General features: G+C 43.8%; 1 long non-coding RNA gene across 2 annotated transcripts; it reads left to right on the forward strand.

Annotated features, from left to right (window-relative positions):
• Positions 1 to 2347: 2347 nt before the first annotated feature.
• LOC310914860 lies at positions 2348 to 9241 on the forward strand. 2 transcript variants are annotated; one of them, XR_014591112.1, is made up of 3 exons: positions 2348 to 2467; positions 3564 to 3709; positions 8668 to 9241. It is a non-coding gene; the product is annotated as an uncharacterized lncRNA (long non-coding RNA). The 2 variants fall into 2 exon arrangements; XR_014591113.1 differs by lacking the exon at positions 2348 to 2467 and adding an exon at positions 2713 to 2793.
• The last annotated feature ends 458 nt before the right edge of the window (positions 9242 to 9699 follow it).

Here is a 9699-nt window from a genome sequence, read left to right on the forward strand (position 1 = left end):
ATCTCTGGCTCAGGAGATCTCTGAGCAAGACTGACTTCAGCGCAGGTTACCACTTTCATTTCTAAGTAAAACTTATCTCCAGTGCCTCCAACAGAGAAGTGTGTGTACTAGCCAAGGCTTTTAATACTTCCCAGAGGCCTTTTGCAGTTGATCCAGGCTGGCTAACAAGCCTAGAGCTTGTGCACAAGCTTTTAAACATCTGCTCTAAGAGTACCATTTTAGCCCTTTGAGTTTGGCCTTACACATGCTATTTTTGGCTTGTGCTAGTGACTGACATGTTGTCCTGCTGACTGTGTTATTTCACATCCTGGAAACGCTGCAGGCTGTGAGCTACAGGACTCTTGGTTTGGGAAAAACACAGATTTCTTCCATAAATCTCCATAGTCTGAGTGTGTCCTAGCAAGAGTCACCCAGCAATAACAAGAAGAGAAAGAAATGAGATGGTGAAATGCTGAAATGAAATGCTGAAAAGCATTAATGCATAATATACAAAGCAGTGGCATAACAGACAGAATTTGATTAGCTGGCATTTCAAATATTGGTGTAGAAGTGGAGTATTTATAGATAGGGGCTGCTCCAGCCTTTTTTAAAAATAGTGGCAGAAGCTGGAGGGAAGACTTGGATTACTGTGTAGGGTGGAAATGGCCAACCTAGTGTAACATTTGAAAGTCTCTGGAACTCTTTGGGATTTCAAGCAGCTCGGGGCAAAGTATACTGCACACACATGGTGCCTGCCATGTGTTCAGCCCTCTCCACTCAGCAGGCCAACTGCCAGGATTTGTGTAGCGTGTGTGAGGATGTGTTTGGATAAAGCTTTACTGGAAAGGGAACTTATGCAAACTCCACTGAGGTCACTTGAAAAATTTCCACACGCACCTCTAACACTGTAGTTGTTTTATAACTCGAGCCCAAATGATGCCACTAGAGAATTTTTAACCTTTGTGACTGTCCCTACATTTCCAGACAGGGAAGGTGGTTTTCTGTACTTCACCAGCTCAAAATTCATGCATCAACAAGTTCAAATATCTCTTGCATCTCTTTCAGGTTCCCATTCAGGTGACTCCAACCTGGAGCACGCAAAACCTGCAGCAATGGTGCAGACATTGTGTCATGTTGCCACTAAATAGTTCCCACTTCCTCAGACACAGGCAGAGATAAAGTGCTCGGAATATTGGAAGGATAGCTGAGTTTGACACAGGTTTCATTGATTCGGTGGATAAGAATCCTTCCTCTGGCAATGCAAAGAGTCTTGGCAGTGCCCAAAATGTCTCTGTGAGTGCTGAGGAGGTACCAGCTGCTGACATGGTGGGAGATTGAATTGAGCCTGGGAAAAGGGGAAGGTTCATTTCTGGTTGTAACTGCAAAGCAATAGGGGGTGAAAGGAGAAGGGCAGGAACATCACCCCAGTTGTGTGGCTTTTCCCTAAGCTGACCCCTGTGGATACATTTATTCTGATTTCTTCGACTTCAGCACCTGCTTGCTGGCTTTTATTTATTTATTTAATTATGATTTTTTTATTTGCTTCTTGCAGAGCTTCTGAAGGTTCTTGAGATCATTCTGCATGCATATCCTTGTACCTACATATCTGCCCCTAACCTGACCCCAAACTATCTCCAGGCTTCATGGGTCTGGTGGAAGGTCTCTGCCCATGGCATGAGGGTTACAACCAGATGGTCTTTCAGGTCCCTTCCAATCACCAAACCTTTGGGTCAGATCCTGCCAGATGTCAGCTAATTCCAAGTTTCAGCTGAAGAAAAAGCAAAACCATGGTTTTAATATTTATTAGAGCACTAGGAATTGTGCTCAGGAAAGAGACAGCAACAGACTGGAGCAGAGTTCAAGCCTCTCAAAGTATAACCAAATCCAACTGCTCAGCACACTGTTGTAGAAAGCCAAGCTCCACTTTACAGTGTTTGACTTTATTTAAAAATGCAAATGGCTGCAGCCCCCCATCCATCTGATCTGCCAGAGAAGAGGAGTTTGAGGAGGTATAGCAGAACACACAAGAGTGCTTTCAGTACATCTCGTTATGCTGCAGCAGAAAACTCCAAAATGAAGCCTGAAGACTTCATGTATCAATGAACACTGATTTTGCCTTTCACTGAAAGTACAGAAGAAGCTATAAACACTTCTATAAACCATATAAAGAGTCCCTGCACAGTTGTTTGCAGACACTGTCTCCCCAGATGATTAACAAATAGCAGTAATGGGTCTGGATTTGAGCACAATGCTGCTGGAGTTAATATCCAGATCCTTCCCTGTTTGGGAAAGACATTTTCTTGGTGTTTGAAAATGGGCTGGTTAATCATCAAAACTGGAGTCATTCAGGCAAGAGGTACTTCAGAAATGGGACAGCAGGGAAAAAGAAGAGGCTGCTCTGTTTGCTAAAGGTGACAGATCTGACAACATTTTGTTTCTTCTGGAAGACAGGTGCTTCATCTGTGTTGACATCAGGGAGTATGGTCATGTAAGATTGTGTAGACTCTTTTATTGATACTGAATACAGGCAAAATTGTGGGGTTTTGAACTGTATTTTTTAACAGTCACATTTTGCAAGTCGTCTACAGATAAAAAGAAACTGCATAAGCAACTCTTAACAATTAACCATAATTCTTGCACCAACAAGGGCACAAAATCTTCTTCTCTCATTATACCCAGCCTGGATTTTCTACATTGATTTGGCTTTCTGCCAGCAAGAGCACTGGGCCAACACCACTTTCTTTCAACCTTTCCTACTAAAATTACAAGACACAAATTTCTGTCAAAGAGCATTTGCTGGCCTGGAGACGTGATGTATGTTGGTGTTTGTGAAATGCTCTGAAGATGTAGAATGCTTCAGGGGTGCTGCTTGTTCTGAGGGAGGACCAGACCAGGTGGGGATGCACACTCAGAGGCTCGGGGAGGAGGAAAGGTCTGTGTGGTTGCACAGGAGGCAGGGCTGAGGTGTGGTGGATTGGAGGGAAGAGCTCCAGGGCAGTGTGCTGAGGCATTTGGGAGAGCAGAGCTGCTGTCAGCCCCCACTGCAGATCTGAAAGCATTTGTTACCGTGGCGAGGCTAACACTTTCTCTTTTGTGCTAACTTTGGTTCCTTGCAGTGCACATCCTCCCCCTCTCCTTCTCGAGCATCTGCTGAGGTCACATCTTCTCCTCTGCTCCTCCTGCCTCCGTGTTTTGGGGATGAGCACTGGTTGTTGCTTACCCTGTACAGTGCCCAGCCTCTCCCCCAGGACTGGGACACATGGCACTGCTCTAACAGAGTGGCACTCACACTGGGTACAAGGGCACCTTCAATCCCAGCACAAAAAGAGAGCCAAAGAAGCATCCACACTGTGCATGCTGAGAGGTTTAAGCTGTGCCCAGGCAGCAAGGCCAGCTCAGGACACTGTAGTCCTTCCCTGGGGCTGGGGAGGGAAGGACTGGATGTTTGCTCAGGGTCTGCAGCACATCCACATGGCTTTGCTGCCACTGGACCCTCCTCAGCATTTCCCCAGGGGGAGGAAGAGATTGGATCAACAACTGCACATAGTTGCTGGGCTACATCTTATTTTATCTTCCAAATTCAGGATGAAGGGACAGAAATTAATTGAGAGCCAGAAGATACTGCGTGTCCAATGGAACAACTGTCAGTATTTTTTCTCTGCTACAAGTTCTGGTCTGCTGGACATTGGGCCACCAGCCTTTCCCTGCTGCTTCATTTCAGATGCCTTATGTAAGCCATTAAAATTCCTTCCAGTACCTGCTTTGGCACCCATGCAGCAAGTTTTCTCTGTTGGTGTAGGCACCTCAGCCTCAGTTCAGTGACAACAGTGGAATTTCTGTCCTGCCCATCATTGCCTGGCTTGTAGTTGTCATCGTCTATATGTGTCACTTACAGACAGGGATGGGGAGTTGGGATGTTGGTGAATCCTGCCCTGAGAGCAAAAAGAGCAGGAAGAATCTCTCCAACAGAAAAGTCTCAGCAGACTAACTCTAAATTAAATCCTTCTTTGTCCTTCCTAAGACCTAAGTAGCCCTTGCTGAAGCTTTTATTTTTCAGCTTAACTCTTCAGGTCTCTTACATATTCTCTACCCAGGGAATATCTACTAATAAGGTCTGAGCATACTCTTGCAATTTCTTTCAAAGCTAACTAACACTAACCTATCCCTTCAGGACTCCACCTTAATTACTATGACTTTACTCTTACTCCTGGCTTATTTATTGCTGGCCTGGGCTCCAGATTGATGCATTCTTTCCAGATGGGGCATGTTCTGGGATTTGGGGGAGTGGAGATCATCCATGAGACAGATTTGGGAGAGAGGAGGAGGAGCAAGAAGCAGTCAAACAATTTAGAAATTTTCTCCAGTCTACCAGCCCCAAAATTTGCAAAACAAGGGACTAAAAATGAAGACAAAACAAAATTGGAACCTCGGAATTTAGGGGCTCCAGAGAAGGATCCAGCTGATTTATTTTCTGCAAGAAAATTTCCCTAAAATATAGCAATTCAAATGGAGTGAGACAATGCAGGTGAACTTGCTTAGGCTAAAATTACAGCCTGGAAAAAGTGAGTGCAGCAGCTTTTATGTATTAACTTTCATGTACACATTTTTAAAACAACATTTCAGTGCAGGCATGCCAATTGCAAGGGTATATTTTCAAGCTGAAAAGACTGGACCCTTCATGCTGAGACAGGAATTTTTACTGAAAAATTGACCTAGAAGTGATTTTTTAACAGAGAGAAAAGTTTATAATGGTAAATAATCCAAAGCTGAAGAAAACTATTTTTTTGAAATATCCATTTTTACTTCCTCTAAACTGATTTTCTCCAGCACTCTTATTTTCTATTTCTGCCATTAAATCCCAAAGTCAGGGTTTTACTGTGCTTCAGCCCTTCAGGCAGTGCTGTGCTGTTCTGACTCCTCAGCACTCCAAGGGCCTTGCAGGAATTAAGTGCCTCTCACAATAGGACATTTCTCACAATAGGAAATTTCTAGGGTGAAGGTTTAATTTGGTTTTGGACTGTGTGACTAAGTGGATGAAAAAGCAAACAAGAACCTCCTCACACCTCTCCATCAGTTCTGCTAATGGGAGCTCTAAGAGTAAATGAGTTGATTTGCTCGGTTATGGATGGAAAATGAACTGAAGCAATCCTCTGCTCACCACATGTCCAACCAAAAGCAATTTAGCCAGGTAGGAAATAAGGAAAACTGGGATGTCCTGCTGGTCCAGGGCAGCCACATGCTGTTATCTTCCCCAGGTAGGAAGGCAGTGCCATGAAAGTTCAGATCAGTGGGACTCCATGGCACCACACTTGTGTTAGAAGAGCTTTGCTGTGAACACCAGAGTATTTTTGGGTTTAGACAGATGGGTTGGTCATGGCTTTCTGGTGCAGCATATTCAATTTATCATTTGTTGAACACAGAGCAACAGTGAGCTACTTCAGCAACTCAGTATCCCACAGACTTTCCCTTTCCCTTCTGAGGAATCCTTCAGGGATCCTTCTGAATGGACTCTTCCAGTGGGAGCCCCCCAAATTCTCTCCCTGGATCACAGAAAAAGCTGCCCAGAGTTTGCATTTTGCTATCAGCTCAGCAGTCCCACGCACAGGTAAGGGGACACCAGGAGGCATTATTTCCTAAAAACAGGGAGGGATTGGGGAGTGTATTGCTATCTGTAGTGGTTTGAAAGCAAAACAAGTGAGAGACTCCAAGTCAGAAATACAATTTAATAGGAAGAAAGAAAAAAAATGGTAAAATAAAATAAATGCAATAATACAAAAGACCACTCACAGAGTCAGAATACAACCTGAGCAGGATGGTGGAAGCAGTCCAGGTGAGGTGCTCTTCCTGAAGCAGTGATCCTGTAGAAAGGTCTGGTCCTCTGGGAATCCAGTGGGTCAGGGCTGCTTGTCCTGTCCCAAATACCAGCTTATATCCAGGTGAGAATACTTGGCTCCTCCCCCTGGGCGGAGCATCTCACAATGGGATGATGAGTTGTGAAGTGGGTCCTTGATGGCCCATTAAACAGAGATAACTCCTGGAGGGAGTTCCCTGTGAGTCATGGGCAAGGCGTTGATGGGCCATGAGCAGAAGAGCCCAAAGGAAGAGGGACTGGGAAGACACTGCCCCACCTGGTTTAACAGTTCATGAAGATGGTGATAGAATAAATACTTGTGTACATCCCACACTACAACCTGGGACACTACCCCAGTCAGCTGCCTCACAACACCCACCTAGAGCAGGTAAACACCTTTTTTTAACAGAGATGTGTTAGCTGGGTTGATGTGGTACACATCCAGGCTGGGCTGACCTGCTGCACAGAGCATAGGGCAGAGCAGGGATGCAGGATGAGACTCCCAGATTTGTGCAGTCACTTTGGTGTGTGCCATGCCCAGCCCACCTTGGGAACCAGCTTGGACAGCACTTCCTTGGGGATCCCAACCTCTGCAGCCCTGTCTGGGGCACACATTCTCTTAGACAGTGAGAACAGGGACAGGAGCACTGCCTGAATTTCCTGCTTTTAGTCTCCTTTGTCAGCCAAACTGTTCTTCTGTCCTGGGAATACCCCAGTGATGCATAGCTTCTGCTGATGAGCTAGGATTAGAAGGACTTTACATAAGGCTGTTTGATTAAGTGGCTATTATCAACTAAAAACTTGGTGCTTCCCATTAAGTACTCTCAAATGTGTGTCCTCATTTTACTTACTTTGTGCTTGCATTATGCTTCAGAACAGGCAGCCTGGCCTTTTTTGCCTCATCCAGGCCCTTTTGCCAACATTAATAAGATGTTCTGTCTTGTTCAGTGCTAGTTTAAGGAATGCAATGCCCTGATGGAGCCCTTCCTTAAAAGTGTTTCTCTGGAATCAGCACATCACCCTGTAGTTTGCCATGCAAATTGGCCCAGCCCCTGTGAACTTTCTGCTCCCGAGCAGATCCTTCAGCACCTCTCCCTCGAGGCAGCTCTCTCCTCCCTGCAGATCAAAGCCTGCACAACTGACAAAGGACTAAAACAATAACACTCTCACCTTTTCTCTTTGTTTCTATTGCTGTGCCAGTGTAGTTTGATCTGCTCTTTTGCAGCATCTGTGCTCAGGCTGCAGATTTCCCATAATAGTCCAATATACTTTTCATGATCCGTGTTCAATTTATACCCATACCCCACTTTAATCCTTCTGTCCAGATCAGTTATTTCATACTTTTGTACATCAAATTGCTTTCACCATCTGTTGGCCCAGTTGCCCTACATAAGCCAAACCCTCTGAAGGTATAATTGCAATATTGTTCATTATTTGCTCATTCTCCTTACTCCCAATATACATAATGACAGCAAAATGAAGAAATAATTTAAATCTAATTTAAATTCCTTTCAGGTTTTTTACACTGTGCTGATCAAAATAGTAGCTAGGGTCTTCAAAAGAAGACGCTATCCATCTCAGAAGAGCCTTGATGCCCTTGGATAGCTATGTGTGAAAACAAGTGAATTTTTGTAGGACTGAAGCACCATGTACCAGCATTTAACTAAGCTGATGGCAAATGCTATCAGCACATCAGCATTCTGTTAAATCATTGCACAGAAGAATTCCAATCTGGTTAAACAGGATCTGATTTTATACTGCCACTTCCATGAAATAAATGTACTAAAAACATTATTTCTTCTTGCCCTATCTATTTTCATCTCTATTTCATTGTGCTGGGGCTGTGCACTGTGCATCGTGCTTGGGCACTTTTTCAGGCATCTACAGAGAAAACTTGTAAGCACCAACCCTCTTCCCCAGGGATAACTATTCCTTGAGCTTTGATTTAATTTTTCCTACAGTCAGGAGGCCACCCACAGAGCTCCAGTTCTGCCTGACCTGCTTCATTTCTGCCTCAGCATTAACAGCAAGGGCGCAGAGGGGCAGCAGTCTCTGGCAAGATTCATAGGTTAATTCAGGTTTGCATTTACCTTTAGGACTTGCAGTGGGGAGGAAACTGCTGCAGAGCTGGGGGAATACCCCTGCCCAGCGTCAGAGGCACTAGAATGCAATACATTCCACCAGCACCCAGCTCCTGCAGGAGTAACTTCAGTGGAGATAAATAAGACATGTAATTTCTTGTCAGGCTGTTGCATTTCCCACCGCTCGTTTCAACAATTACACTCTGTGACTTTTTGTATTAAACAACCGAAAAGAATAGATTTGTGTAACCCAGGAAGAAAAATTGCCTGGAGAAATGAAACATACCCAGACTTAATTTTCTCTCCTGCGCTTTTCGAGGTGTTTGAAATGAATGTGTTTTCAAATGAATGTGTTTTCAATACCGCAGTCAGTAACAAGACCTGTGGTTTTGGCACCTCTTTGCCACGCTCACCTCCTCACCAGCCAATTTCAGACAAACCCAGCTGGAATAAAAGGGCCCATCCAAGCCATGGCACAACTTTCTCCTCCTGAAACCAATGGAAACACTGCCACAGTTTACAACAGGGATTGCCAAAACCCCACCATTATTCCATATGCAGCTTTCTCCAAGCCTTATTTTTAAAGCAATTAATAGAAGGAGTGATTGACCTTTAGCGAGCCATATCCCAGCAGGATTTGTAATCAATGCTCCTTCCGAGTGCTTCTTTGCACTGACATCTGTACCAATTAGCAGCTTCTTCTACAGAAAGGTTACACAAACGCAATTTCATTTCTTATTTTTAATTATTTTTTAGACAGGGCCAAGTTTTAAGCAGCTGCCTGGACTTAACAACTTCAATATTGGATTTGCTCTTGTAAAAAACAGGCTGCTTTTAAGACTGACCTGGAAAACAGCTATTCAAGGAGCAGACATGCTAAAAGAGCTGAAGCACTTCTTTTTGCTCTCAAGACCATAAGGTTGCACATAAAACACACTCCAGTATTCATGACTACAACTTCAGTGCTTTTTTAGACAGTGATGATTCTGAACTCAAGATCAGCCTGTTATAAACAGATAATTGGATCAATCTGAAACCTTCTTTGTTTGGTGCACCTTTGAAACAAAAATAAAACGTAGAAGAGTAAAACTGAACTTTCTTTGAACACCAAATAGAGAAGATATTAAGACATCAACCTTTCCTCTAGAAGCATCTCTATTTAATTCCAATTCAACAAAACGCATCATGGTCTCACCCCATCAGGATTGGGAGGAGAATCGAAAAAAGGTAAAGCTCGTGGGTTGAGAAAAGAACAGCTTAATAAGTGAAAGAAAATAAAATATACTAATAGTAGTATCCACAATAATAGCAATAATAATTGTAACGAATGTGTTAAAAATGGGGAAGATTTGGAAAGGAGAAAGGTTGGAGAATAAAAGCTTTTGTTCCACATGATGTGCAAATCATTAAAATGGATCTCACTGTACCTGGAATATTTCTCTTGTGAGGGACAGAATCCCTTGAATCAGCTACAACAGTTTTGTTGGGTGTATTTTTTTTCCAGGCAGAACAAGCTGAATCTTCCCTAGTAAAGTTATTTCTGTTGGAATTGGTGCCTGGCAGGACAGGTCCCTCCCTCATGGCTGGGGCAGGATGGGTCAAGACCTCCACAGAGGAGACTGCTTCTCCAAAAATCAAGGACATTGATTAAGTTGAAGAACGGCTTGAAGGAGTAAGTGCTCAGTGTTGCCACTACTACTGAGTTTCAGGGCATTTTTTAAGGCAAAATCTAGGTTATAAACATGAAAATATGGCATTCCAGACTCGCAGCCATCTGAACGTGGCTGA

Source organism: Zosterops lateralis (assembly GCF_965231275.1).
Source record: "Zosterops lateralis genome assembly, chromosome: 13".
Lineage (NCBI taxonomy): Eukaryota > Metazoa > Chordata > Aves > Passeriformes > Zosteropidae > Zosterops > Zosterops lateralis.